Below are 13,501 nucleotides of genomic sequence, written 5' to 3' on the forward strand. Positions count from 1 at the left end.
CGAACACTACACCACAATCGTCTTATAGTCTAGTGGCCCAAAAGAAACCATCTTATTATAGTCTAGTGGACTGCTAGAAACTAGATGTAGTCTCAAAGCTTGGGGTGGATTAAGAGCTGGGAGTATAACTAAGCAGCAGAATGTGTCTTAACATGTGCAAGGCCCTGAATTCCATCCCAGCACTGAAAAACAAAAGAAAAACCCAGCACATAACCAAAAGCAAAGTTTGAGTAATAAATGAGGATCCTGAAAAAGATGTATTCATACACATAAATACAGTCGATACACACATGCACATGTGTACACATGTGTACAGTTGACTCTAACTTCAGGTTCCTTAGTTTCACTCAGCTTCAGTTAGAATTGGATGGAAAATATTGGGCGGTGGGTGGGGGATTTGAATTTTTGCTGTTATGTATTGTGTAATAAATCCCACCATGGTTGTGTCTATACTGAACATTTACAGACATGTCATCTCATTCACTGAGTGATTCAGGAGAATGATTATCATAGCGTCGACGTTGTATTAGGTATGAGCAGCACTCCAGAGATTATTTACAATATGTGAGAGGATGCAGCAGGCTGCAATGGTAAGTGAATTTATTTGAGACTTGGATACTGGAAGATGAGGGTGTCCTTGAGGGTACTCAGAGCAATTCCCTTGCAGATATGAAAGGAGGAACACTGTATCTAGAGCAATAGGTTGGACAGAGGGCTTCCTTAAACGCATTTATTAGGCACTTGCATTTGAGAAGGCCCTTGTAAACCAGCTAATTTCCTGTCTCTTGGCTCGGCTTGTGACAAGAGGGCTGAAACTTTAGCTCAGTGGCAGAGGGCTTACCTTGTAGGCAGGAGTCCCTAAACTCAATCTCCACGACTGTAAAAATGTACAAACTCAAAACCACCAGCAAACCCCAATCGTGTCCTCCTCTCTCACTGCTTCTTGCTATTAATGGCTTTGTCTCCTGAGCTCAGAAAAAGCCTTTTCTGTCAACTGTCTACACTTATTTCCCTCTTTCTGAGCTGGACTGACTGGCTTCTAGGGTGCCGCTGGGCAGAGACACTTTCTTGGCATGCCTGGATTCTACTGGGGGGTCGCTGCAACTGTACAGATGTCCTGATGACCACTTCTGGGCGGGGCCCAAAGGCATAACCATACTCAAGTTTTTCTGGAAATAATGATTTGCATCTTGCATCTGGGATGGGAACCTAAGGCAGACCCCGAGGCTGTCGCTGGCTCCCCCTCTCTTTCAGTGAGCGGGGGTCTGCCACAAGGCCGTCTTTTCCGGACAGACTTCTCCCCTTTCCTTTGGGTAGACGTGCTTTTTCCTATTTGTAGCAAGAAGGACTTTGAGACTATCACCAGAGAGGACAATCTTTCCAAAAATTAACGTAGCTCCCGCGCAAACTCCAGTACGACACACAGGACGTGACCTAAACGGAACTTCTGTTGGGAAGGACTCAAACGCTTTTTCTGAACGTCCGACTGCAAGATAAACACGGAAACCTCAAGGTTTTCAGACACTTTCTCATAAACTCTTCCGGGTGCTCAAAGCCAGAGATTCAAGGATGTGAGCAGAGTGGACAGGGAGAGCGAACTTGATAAATTCTCAGGAGTCAGTACTAGGATTTCAGGTGTGCTCACGCCGTTCAGGAGACAGCCGGATTGGGTTCTCAGGATCCCACAGCTAGTGCAAAGTGCTCCTTCCCCATATGAAGATTTTTGCATCCTTCCCGTCTCCCTTTCCCGCTTTCTTCAGTATGGGCTGTTTGTGCTCGACCCCTACCAACATTTAAAGGGAAAGGCTCTGAGAGGAAGCCAAAGTAGGGAAGACTTTCTGGCTGTCTTTCTCTCAGCCGTCCAGGGAGAGTGATAATAGGTAAGGGGCGTGCAGATTTGCCCTTCCTTGCCCAATCAGGTACACAGGAAGATGTCTTTCTACCAATAAAAATAAAGTTCGCTTTCCGGAGGCGGGAGGGTGAGCCTTGACTGCCAGTTCTCCAAAGCAACGTTGGAGGCGAGGACAGAGAGTGATTAGAGGTAGGTCCAACCCGGGGAAGGGGGCGGGGCGAAGGTGGGGAAACTCTGAGCGGCGGGGGGGCCGGCCAGTGGAGGGCGAGGACCACTGTTCCTGGTGTAGTGTCCTTCGCCAATCAGGAAGGCGAGGGGGTGGGCGGGGCAGGGAAGGGGTGGGCAGAGCTCGCAGCACCGCCGGGCGCCCGTCGGGCTCTGGGAGAGACAGAAATCCGGTTAAAATCAGAGTCGGAGGGAGGTTTAACCACGGATCGGTCCCGATCGGATTATTCCTTAAAGGGGACGCGCCATTGTCAAAGAGAACGAAGCCTGGGGCCCGAGGGCGGGGACCAGCGGCGCTGGAGGAGCGAGGCAGCTGCACGGGACTGGGGACCTGGTAGGTGCTGCCTGGGGAAAGGCGCTTCATTTCACTTTCTCTTCCAGCGCGGTGGCAAGCGCGGGGATGCCGGCCGGCCGTCGGCCGTGGAATCCGGGTTCCCCTGCCCTAGCCCGGCTGCCCTTCTTGCTGCGAGCCGCAAGGGAGGCGGACTGAGGTGGGCGGCTGCGGCTGAGGCTAGGGAGGCTCCTAACGGACGCGGGCGCGGCATAGAGCCGGGGTTAACCGAAAGCCCGTCGGAGCTGCGGCGGACCCGTGGGGAGCACCGCGCGCCCCGCTCTGCTGCGCGCCTCCTTCCCGGCCCGTGCCCGGCTCTGCCCGCGCGGCCGGCTGCCCTGGGCGCGCGCCGCCGTCTCCACGCGCGCTCCTCTCTTCCCGCGCGCCCGGCTGCCCTGAGCGCGCGCCCTGCGCTTCTCGGTGCGCCGGCTCCGTTCGCACGCCGCGGCTTCCCTGGGGCCCGGGAACCGCCCGAAGGGGAAGCGGGCGGCGGGGAGGTGGCGGCAGGCGCTGCTGCAGCGTCGCGCTCCCGACCGGGCTGAGCGCGCCGGCAGGCGGCCTGGATGGAAAGGCGGCGGGCCCGCGCAGCGCGCCGAGGTTGCCGGCCTGGCCGGGCATTGTCCGCGGTCCTTGGCCGCGTCTCTCCGCCCACTGCCCGCGGTGCTGGGAGGGGTGCGGACCCGGGCGCAGAGCCCGCTCCGCCCGAAGCGGCGGCGCACCCCCGGACCCGCGCCTTCCGGAGCTACGGTCGGCCCGGCGGACTCCACAGCCACCGCCCGCAGCCGGGCCTGCGCAGCCCGGGCCCCCTGTTCGTAGGCAGGCACCGGCGCAAGCTCCTCGCCGGGCCGAGCTCTGCTGTGCAACTTTTCTTTGCCTTTTGATGGGAGTTGTTGCTTCCGGGCGGCAGGTTCTTCGGGCCCGGCCGAGCCTTTTTTTTTTTCTTTTCTTTTTTTTTGGCCGATTTCTAGGGCGACCTGGGGCCTGAATGCTGTCGATCTTTCCTACTGTTCCAGCTTTGTTCGTCGCCACCTACAATCGCTTTCTTGTGGACTTTCGAGAATGTGGGACCACTAAGTCCCAGGCTGTGGTTTTAAAAGAGGGGGGAACTGGCCGAGGGGCAAGCGCTCTAGAGAGCTAAATTTGCCTTAACCTTTGAACTAGGGAAAATATTACCAGGACTCTACGCCAGAAGCTCTTTTGGGAGGGTAGAGGGAAAATACAGCAAGGCAGGTTGCCGGGGTGTGTAGGACTGGGGGGAAAAACAATGAACAACTTCTGGTGGAAATAAAAGTTGGTTCTATAAACTGCTGTTCCGCCTAGCAGGTGCCTTCCATAAAGCTGATCTCTCCTACTGAATGCAGGCATTGTAAGGACGAGCAGGCAGGCAGGCAGTCTTTCTACTGGTAAATCAAATAAGAGGTCTTTGCACTGTGAACATTATCCCAGCGTTGAACTTGTCAATACTTGCCGCAGAAATCATAGCTAGAAACAACACATCCCTTGTTAGAGTCCTTATTTAGAAAAGAATGTTTTCATAAGCCTTCATTTTGACAGTTTCTTGAGCAATGCTTTGTAGAGTACTTGGAGGCAGCAAGTTGCAACCTTATAAAGGAAGTAGCATCCGGCGTGTTATTCTTTGGTCTTATTTTTGTTACTTATTATTAGAAGTGGGGTCCCATCCCGGTTGCCTTCCACGCTGCTACTACTACTTTGCAACAGTGAATTTGGTTGAAACACCTGGCCTAGTTTTTTTTTTCCTTCAAGGAAATGCAGATTTTAAAATTTGTTTACAGTTAAGCTACTGTCTAATTTTTTTGAATGAATGTTGAAAGTTCCCAGTGTCCACAATAATAACACCAGAAATTATATTTGGGAAAGAAGTCCACCTTCAGACATTGATACTTGAGGGAGAATTCTTTGCTCTGTTGTAGAGGTTAGGAAATGAAGTCGCCTTCATTTTGATAATATCTGTCATTGTGCCACCTTATTATTTTAAATCTGTGCTAACAATATCAGGCAGGTGTCTGGCCATAATCCTCCTTGCTCATCATAGGAAGTAGGTGTTTAAAACAAATTGAAAATTTCTCATTTTTCTTTATTTAGTGGCATATTTAGACAGTAGACTTTTTTTTTTAAAGAACACAAAAAGAAAATGTTCAGGAGGAGTTATCTTCGAAATGCCTGTGCTTTGTGTCCTGGACAACATGTGTTTTTTCTGTGTTTTCTGGGTGCTGTGTACATATTTCTAAGGTAATTTTGAGTCTTAGACTGTGCTTAGGGATTCTTGGGAGAGCCGGGATTGTCCACTCTCTGCCCCGCTTCAGTGCAAATCTAGTGTGTAACTGCATGCCCAGAAGATGTGCTGCTTTAGGTCTTCCTGACAGAAAAAGATGCTGTCTGACAAATGCTGTGGAAGACACTTGCTCCTCTGACACAGGCAATGCAAATGTGCCCTCCCTCTGAGCATCTTCAGACCCAGTGAGATCGTTGATGACAGTCCTACTGTACGGACTGAACCCAGACCTGGTGTACTAGGCAAGCCCTGGACCTCTGAGCCCTAACCCTCACCTTTCCTGTCCCCCACTGGGGGGAGGGGGCATTGTCTGAACAAGATTATACCAATGAACAAAAAGTGGTTTGCTGTTGGACAGAGCTTGCCTGTCTTAGTCTCACTATTTTTTGTTGGTGCATAAAATGGTGATTTAATTTTATAAATACCTGTTGGGTATTATAATTCTTCATTCACTTATCACAGTTATTATAGAACTAGGCTGGGCCTGCCATCACTGTCTGCCGAGGACCTGTGTGTTTAAGTTTGGGGGAGATAAAGTGGAAATAGGTGACAGTCTTGTTCAGAAATGGAGTGGAGCGTGTCAAAACTACTCTCCACGGGAGACAGAGAGGGGGTGTGTCAGAGCTGTACCAGGTCCAGAGTAACAGTGACTCAGGAATCATGGGTGAAGAAACACTGACTGGGAAAGAAACCGTGGCCTTAGCAAGTTTCATTGTGTGTATTTTACATAGAATATTTTTGGATGTGGATTGGGTATGTATGTTACTGTTTTAGCTATAAATATCTGAAGTATTTTGGGGGCGTCAGAGCTTGAGCTGTGAATTCAGCTGTTCCCCTGCAGGGTGGGCAGGTCCCATCCACCCCAGGCCCAGCACATCACCTTGTCTTTCTTCCAGTCTGCCCTCTGTCCCCCTCTGGGCCTATAAGGTGTTCTATTAGCCACCAATATTCTATAAACCGAGAACTGTAAAGGATACTTGCTTATATTTGGAGAGAAGTCCTGACGTGGGTCTATCGCTAAAGTTGATGAGAAAGAAGCGTTTAGACTTAGACTGTCAGTAACGCTGCTCGCTCACTACATCGCAAGCCTTGTTAGTGAGTTGTCTATTTTTCTGACTTGTGTTCTTTTACTGCAACCTTGGGGCTGTCTTAAATGATTTCTCTTGAAAATTTTAGCACGTTGTGATTATTGGGAATGAAGGAGAGTAATAATATTTATGCAATTCTTATTAATTCTCTAAGCTCTGTAATTCTTTATTTTGCCTCAAATACAAGGGTGCCTGTGTTCAGGATGTGGCGATAGTATTAAAAACAAACAAAACCTGACCAACTGTAGTGTGCTGGAACATTTTTACCTGTTTACATTTACCTGTATTTTTTTTTTAATCCTAAAAAACGTGTTTTTTATTTATCTCTTTTTTGGAGTGCATGATTAAGCCTAATTTCTCGGTGGTTTTCAATTTGCGTAATCCCTAGAGAGAACTTTTGAAACTTGCTTTGCAGCTCACAGTTTGCTCTCCAAGTATCCTAGGGAGAAATGCAGATTTGTTCATAATCCCATCGCGGAAGGGGTTTTGCTCCTCAGGCTGCTCATCACAGAGAGGGAGCAGGGTGTAGGCTGATGAAGTAGTGAATCTATTGTTCTAGGTGCTTCTTTGTGCCTGCAGAGAAGTTCTCACTAAGATTCCAAAACAGAAAACCCAGCTGCCCCGGCTGAGAGGCAGCCTCATCAGGGGAGAGCCTCCATTCATTAGTAAATCTGAGGAACTGTGCCTGCTGTGGAGGCCAGGGCTGGCACTGAGGATTAAGTTAAGTCAGTTAGTCACCTCTTTGGTTATGGCTCTGAATGGCCACTGTCAGGCTAGCCTGGCAGCCCCATCTGGCCTTCCTGGTGAGGGGGTTCGACTGTGTGGTGCTTTTTTTTTTTTTTAAACCTGTGAGCCCTGACTTGTTTTCTGGGATTTCAAACAATGCTGTTTCCTGTGGGTAAGATTTTTCTGAAATTCTGCCTAGATATGTCTTTCCATTCATTGAGAGAATACCATTGTATGACTGTGTCTGTATCTAAACAAGCCCTTCGTAATTGGCTCATGGGGTAGCGGCATATTTCTTTTTAAGCCGAGACACTAAAATGAATCAGTGCTTTTGTTAACATTGCTGGACTTTTTTTTCCCTGTGAAAATAATTTTGAAAAATCACTTGTGTTAAAATTTATTGTGAAGTAGTCAGGTGGTGGCGGCACATTGCCAGCACTTGGCAGGCAGAGGCAGGCAGATCTCTGTGATTTCGAGGCCAGCCTGGTCTGCAAAATGAGTTCCAGGACTTCTAGGACTGTTAGACACGAAAACCCTGTGTCAACAAACAAACAAAACCAAAAGACAAAACAAACAAACAAACAAACAAACACTTATTTGTGAAGTGTTTGGCTTTGTACAAGTTCTTTTAGTATTGACCTTTCTCCTTAACCTTTGTGCTCCCAAGGGAAAGAGTTGAATTGTTCAGAAACAAAGAACCGTGAAAGTCTGAAATCTAGGCTCAGCCAGGCTAGGGGGCCGTCTGACTGAGGGTGGGGCCTATAGAGCTTGACCACAAAGTAGCAATTTTGATTAGCCAAAATTTGTGAGGGTGAGCTGGACAGGTGGCTCAGTGGTTAAGAGCTTTTGTGGCTCTCAGTAAGGAGCCAGGCTTGGTTCCCAGCACCCTCATGGTGACTGACAACCATCTGTAACTCCAGTTCCAGGGGCTCCTACGCCCTCTCCTTGCCCCCAAAGGCACTGCATGCATGTGATACACTGCCATTCACGCAAACAAAACACACACAGAAAATAAAACTAAATCTTAAAAAGGAGAATTTGTGTGGGGTAACAAAAGATTCTAAAGCATTTTCTACGGTTAGTTATTTATTTAATCTGTGCGTATGTGGAAGTCAGAGGACCACACGTGGGAGAATGTTCCGTTCTCCTGCCACGTGGGTTCGTGGTGTTGCCAGTCCTGGTTGCAAACACCTTTGCCCACTGAGCTATGCCACTGACTCAGGAATGACAAAATTTAAGCAACAACTTTATTGAAGTTTAATTCACATGGCATATTCACCCATTTTAAATTCTTGCTGGGCAGTGGTGGCGCACGCCTTTAATCCCAGCAGAGGCAGGCGGATTTCTGTGAGTTCAAGGCCAGCCTGGTCTACAAGAGCTAGTTCCAGGACAGGCTCCAAAGCTACAGCGAAACCCTGTCTCAATAAATAAGTAAATAAATAAATAAATAGGTTCAGCACTTTAGTATAGCCCCCAGATTTGTGCAACATTGCCAGAATTAACTTGACAACTTTCCGGATTCGCATCTTGATTCTGCTCCTCAGCCCTCGGCAGCCCTGATCTACACTGTGTCTATATGTTTGGCTGTTCTGGATATTTTGTCTCCATAAAAAGAAACATTTTGGTAACTGTGTATTCTGGTCTCTTTCAATTGGCTTCCACCCTGGGAGGAGGTCATGTGATAATGTGTGTCACCAGGTACAGAGGTACTCCACAATGAAACAGACTCCTCCTCTTGCCTCAGCCTAGAGAATGATGGGAAAGACATTCTGCCTGGGAACAGTATTGGACTCACGCTGGCAATTCTTCTTTCTACCAAACAAACAGCATAAGTCTCACATTCTCCAGGCTGGGCTTACAGGGAAGCCCGTCCTAGCTTGATCTTGATGAACTTGCCTTTGCTGTCTGTGTTGGGATGAGCTGGGCAGCCCTTAGTACCATTTGGGTGACTGATCACTATGGTCCACAGATGATATTATTTTTGTTATTGAATTTTTTTTTTTTTTTTGAGACAGGGTTTCTCTGTGTAACAGCCCTGGCTGTGCTGGAACTACCTCTGCAGACCAGGCTGACCTCAAACTCACAGAGATCTATCTGCCTGCTTCTTCCTCCTGAGTACTGGGATTAAAGGCATGCACCACCACCCAATTGAACATAATTTTTTAACTATAATATATTCTGATCCCAGTTTCCCCGCCCTTCTGTCCTCTCAGAGCCTTCCCACTCCACGCCTTCTTTGTCTCTTGGTTTTAGAAAACATACAGGCAACAGCAGCAACAAAACAGCACGAGAAACACACGTACACAAACCATTAAAAACACAAAACTGGAACCAAAAGACCTGAGCAAAACAACACGAGACAAAAACCCTTCAAAACAATCTTGGTTCCGCTGTGTGTTGGCCATCGACGGCTGAGCATGGGGCCTGCCCTAAAGTCGGTCCACAGATATCGTTAGTCACCTCTTCCTGTTCTTATTTTCTGCCTTGAGGAACGCAGTGGCCGTTTGCTCAGTGACGTAGCCACTGTTTTCTATGTGCCACCTGAAGGCGGATGACGTGCATGCCATTCTTTTGGGATTTTTTGTCTTTCGTAGTTTCATAGCTTTCTGGTCATTTCTTTGCCCAGTTCTGAGAGGTGCCGGGGCTCAAACCCAGCTAGGCAAACACTCTATCGGCTCAACTGCCTCCCCAGCCCATTGCTTTATCTTTTGGGGATGACTTAGAATGATCCTTTTTGAAGAAACCCAGCACTCCCAGGCTGTTACCTTCCCCATCTTTCTGGATGTGTGCAGAGAGTTCTGACCGGCTGCCTCCACTTAGACGCCAGTCATGGTCAGACATGTCTACCTCAGAACACCCTTGCTGAGGAGGCGGTAAGGTGGCGTTGCTTTGTTTCTTTTGAAGGCTGTCTAAAAGTTGACTAAAAGGGCTGGAGAGATGGGAGAGGTGGCTCAGAGGTTAAGAGCACTGATTGCCCTTCCAGAGGTCCTGAGTTCAATTCCCAGCAACCCCATGGTGGCTCACAACCATCTATAATGAGATCTGGTGCCCTCTTCTGACCTGCAGGCCTACATGTAGGCAGAACACTATATACATAATACATAAATAAATCTTTTAAATAAAAGATGATTCAAAGTTTGTTCACTTCAATACAGCCTCCTATTTTGTTATTTGATTTACACCTAATTCATGTGTGTTTGCATGTTTGCTGTGGGTGGGGGTCAGAGGATGATCTGTGGGAGTTGGTTCTGTCCTTCTACCATGTTGGTCCTGCTGCCTGAAGACAGCTTGTCAGGCCTGGTGGCAAGTGCCTTCACCTGCTGAGCCTTCTTACTCACAACTAGGATTGTTACACAGAAAAACCCTATCTTGGGGGAGAAAAATAAGAAGAAAGAAAGAAAATATGAGGAGACTGGGAACTAAGAAATTCCCAACACACTCATCACTGTTGAAGACTGGACAGTGGGTTCTCCTCAGAGCTTCTAGGAACACGACTCTCTGGACAACCCAAGTTTAAGCCCAGTGAGACCCATTTTGGGGTTCTGTCCCCTCGAGTCGTGAGATGTGTTTCTGTTGTTAAAGATACTAGTTCTGTGTTGATTTCCAAGTGTAGTCATTAGGAACTGATTTGGCTGTGCGTACACACTAGGGTCTCAGCCCGAGTTTATTTTCTTACTATAACCTGCTCCAAACAAAGTTAATTTTTCCTTTCGAGAGTGGAAGGGTGCTCTCCCTCTTTTGCCTGAGCCCCAGCATCCCGTTCCCTCCAGCTCCGTACCTCTGTCTCTTCTGTGCTGTGTGGGGGACTCACTTATTTGGAGAAACCTTTGCCTGTCCTGCTTTCAGTGAGCACACTTGCATCCCCCTGACGAAATGGACAGCCTTCTGTGTGATAGTGGCGTTGTTTCTTAACTGGTCCAGGTTGATTTCATGTACTCAGTGCTGGAAGAAGCATCAGCCCTTGTGACAGAGTTAGAAGAAAGTGAGGAGATTTGTTCCCAAAGGATCCTGCTGTAAACAGTATGTAATTAAGGCAGCGAAGGGTGGGAAATGCCACGGGAGCCAGCTGTGGAGGCAGCAGCAGGTTTCAGGCAAAGGCATTGCAGACTAGATCAATGCCTAAATGTCTTGTAAAGGGATGGTTGAGTGAGGCTCTTACAGTAAAGGAGCTGGGGAAACAGGCTTCAGTGAGATGGCACACATTATGAGAAACCCAGATGCTTGCCAGTTAGGTTGCCTTACCTTTGGTAAACACATGGGAGCAAGTTTCGTGAGCTGCCATCTGGGTGCCGGGAATTGAACCCCGGTCCTCTGGAAGAGCAGCCAGTGCTCTTAACTGCTGAGCCATCTCTCCAGCCCCTGACTTACATTTCGTAAACACGTGGGACAAAGTTTTGTGAGCTGCCATGTGTGGATGCTGGGACTCAAACTCGGGCCCTCTGGAAGAGCAGCCAGTGCTCTCAACTGTTGATTCACCCTCTAAACCCACGCCATGGTTTGTGTGTGAAGGTCAGAGGGCAACTTGTGGGAGTGGATTTTCTACTGCTACCCCTTGCATTCTGGACATTGAAGTGAGCTCAGTTCATTAGGCTTGGTGGCAAGGGCCTTGCACCCCCGAGACATCTCAGGGCTCTACCTACTGAACTTTATAAGCTGAGGAAAGGTTCGTGAATTAAACAAAAGTACAAACTGAAGTCATAGTCAGTTGAGGGCTCAAGACCTGATGGCCTCAAGTAGGAAAGAGATGTCTTCACCAAGGGTTCCCTGGAGGGATACATCCTGCTTTTTAATTGTTACGTTTGTTACTATGAAATCTCAGTATGGTTTGGAACTTAGTATAATCTAATCTGATTCGTTAGGCGCTAAAAGCGTTGATTACATTGTGTGTGTGTGTCACCTGCGTTGCTGTGCTCACCTGTGTGTTCAGTGTAGAGACCGGAGGTCAGTGTTGGGTGTGCTCCTGTGTTGTTCCCCCACTGGCTCGGAGCTCCCCATCTCCCATCAGATGGGCTGGCTGTCGAGCCTCTCAGTTGACATGTTGCTGACCCCCACTGTTAGGATTATAGACTTGTGTAAATGTTTTATTGTGGAAATCAAATTCATGACCTCCTGCTTGTACCACAGTCCCGTTATTCATTGAGCCATCACCCCTGCTCCACACACACTATCTGTCCGTCCGTCCGTCCGTCCATCCATCCATCCATCTATGAGACAGGGTTTCTCTGTTAAACAGTCCTGGCAGTCCTGGAACTTGCTCTGTAGACCAGGCTGGCCTCGAACTCACTGAGCTCCACCTCCATCTGCCTCCTAAGTGCTGAGATTAAAGGTGTGTGCCACCTCCACCGGGCAAAAATATTTTTCAAGGTAAATATTTTTGCCTCGGGGCCCAAGTAGCATAGGCTGGCCTTGACCTCACTAGGTAGTTGAGGATGACCTTGGGCTTCTGTTCCCTCCTGCCCCTGCCTCACAAGTGCTGGGGTTGCAGGTACTCTGTATTTGTCTAGTTTGATAACATTAAATGAAATTAGTGTGTGTGTGTGTGTGTGTGTGTGTGGACACGGGAGAGTATATGTGTCAGTGTGCTTGTAGAGGTCTGTTCTTACCTCCACCTTGTATGACTCTGGACTAGAGCTCAGGGTGGCGGGCCCCTCTCCAGTCCAGGTGACACTGAGTCAGCTCACCAGCCCTTAAGTGCAGTTTTAATATTTATTTATTTATTATGCATACAATATTCTGTATGTACGTATGTCTGCAGGCCAGAAGAGGGCACCAGACCTCATTCCAGATGGTTGTGAACCACCATGTGGTTGCCGGGAATTGAACTCAGGACCTTTGGAAGAGCAGGCAATGCTCTTAACCACTGAGCCATCTCTCCAGCCCCCCTTAAGTGCAGTTTTAGATGAAAGTACTCCGTGAACTGTGTAAGTCAGTCACGTCGCATTAGCGTGCTTCTTTTTGGAGAGAGTATTAAAGTGTAGACAGGAGAATGCAGAAGACACGGTGTAACTGGGCTTGAGAGACTCAACAGTGTTTCTCTGCTGTTGGTGCAGTTATTGGTTAGGCCAGTGACCATACAATTAGGGAGAAAATGTGATTAGTTGAGTCACACCTGTAAAAGTTCCTGAGTAATGAGCCGGGGACAAGTGGGTGGAAATGTCTAGGGTCATGATGAAGTAAATTGTGTGTGCTTTGTCTATGCCTACCTACCAAATGTCCAGGTGAAGTGAATTTTTGGGGTTAACTTACTGAAAATAGCAGCTGTGGCTGAACCGTCCAAGACCGCGTGCTGTTTTGATGGGCCACGTGCATGGGTTCAAAGGCCAGCTGCATAGCTACAGGTGTGGGGGAGATGCGGTTGAATACCAATGGTGCTGGTATTTAATTACTGTAATAAGCTCAGCGTGGACGTAGAAAGCAAAGCAACGACCAGAGGGTGCACAGACCAGAGAGGGTGCCCAGAGCGGCGATGTGGACGGAGGGGGAGGAGGGGCGGGGCTAGTGTGCCATTATTCTTGTGCTGTGCTATACACAACTGGTATACTGCATAGAGGTAGCATCTCCAAATGGGCCAGAGAACAGAAAACACCGTGTTGATGAGAAGACAGGGAAGTTAAACCCTCCTCAGCTGCTGTGGAAATGGGGGATGGTCCAGCAAGCTGCTGTGGAGAAGCAGCTCTGAGTTTCCTCACATGGCTCACCGTGGACTTCCCATGTGCTCCAGATAACCCTCTTCCTAGGTCTAAACTTCAAAGAAATGAAAACAGTTATTTAAGCCAATACTGTGGATAGTGGGCACTGAAATATTGTTAACAAGGTGATAAGTCACTGGCAGGGCTGTTAGCAAAAGGCAAATGGCAGATAGGGTGTTGATGAGCGAGGGGGACTCTCAGGCACTGCAGGTGCGAATGGATTGAGCACAGCTTTAATGCAAAACATTATGGGATGGCCTTTATCAACTGGGTAGTAGTCGAGAAGGAAGAATGTCG

The 13,501-nt window shown here is 48.3% G+C and overlaps 1 protein-coding gene across 3 annotated transcripts in view; it reads left to right on the top strand.

Annotated features, from left to right (window-relative positions):
• Positions 1–2,186: 2,186 nt before the first annotated feature.
• The window catches only part of Fryl (FRY like transcription coactivator), a 225,016-nt gene continuing 213,701 nt past the window's right edge, over positions 2,187–13,501 (top strand). The window contains exon 1 of one of the 3 annotated variants that reach the window (XM_075943110.1): positions 2,187–2,411. The gene's annotated coding sequence lies outside the window, so the exon portion shown is untranslated. The remainder of the gene's footprint in view (positions 2,412–13,501) is intronic. The other 2 variants (XM_075943111.1, XM_075943109.1) reach the window with 2 other exon arrangements.

Source organism: Microtus pennsylvanicus, chromosome 12, assembly GCF_037038515.1.
Source record: "Microtus pennsylvanicus isolate mMicPen1 chromosome 12, mMicPen1.hap1, whole genome shotgun sequence".
NCBI classification, from domain to species: Eukaryota; Metazoa; Chordata; class Mammalia; order Rodentia; family Cricetidae; genus Microtus; species Microtus pennsylvanicus.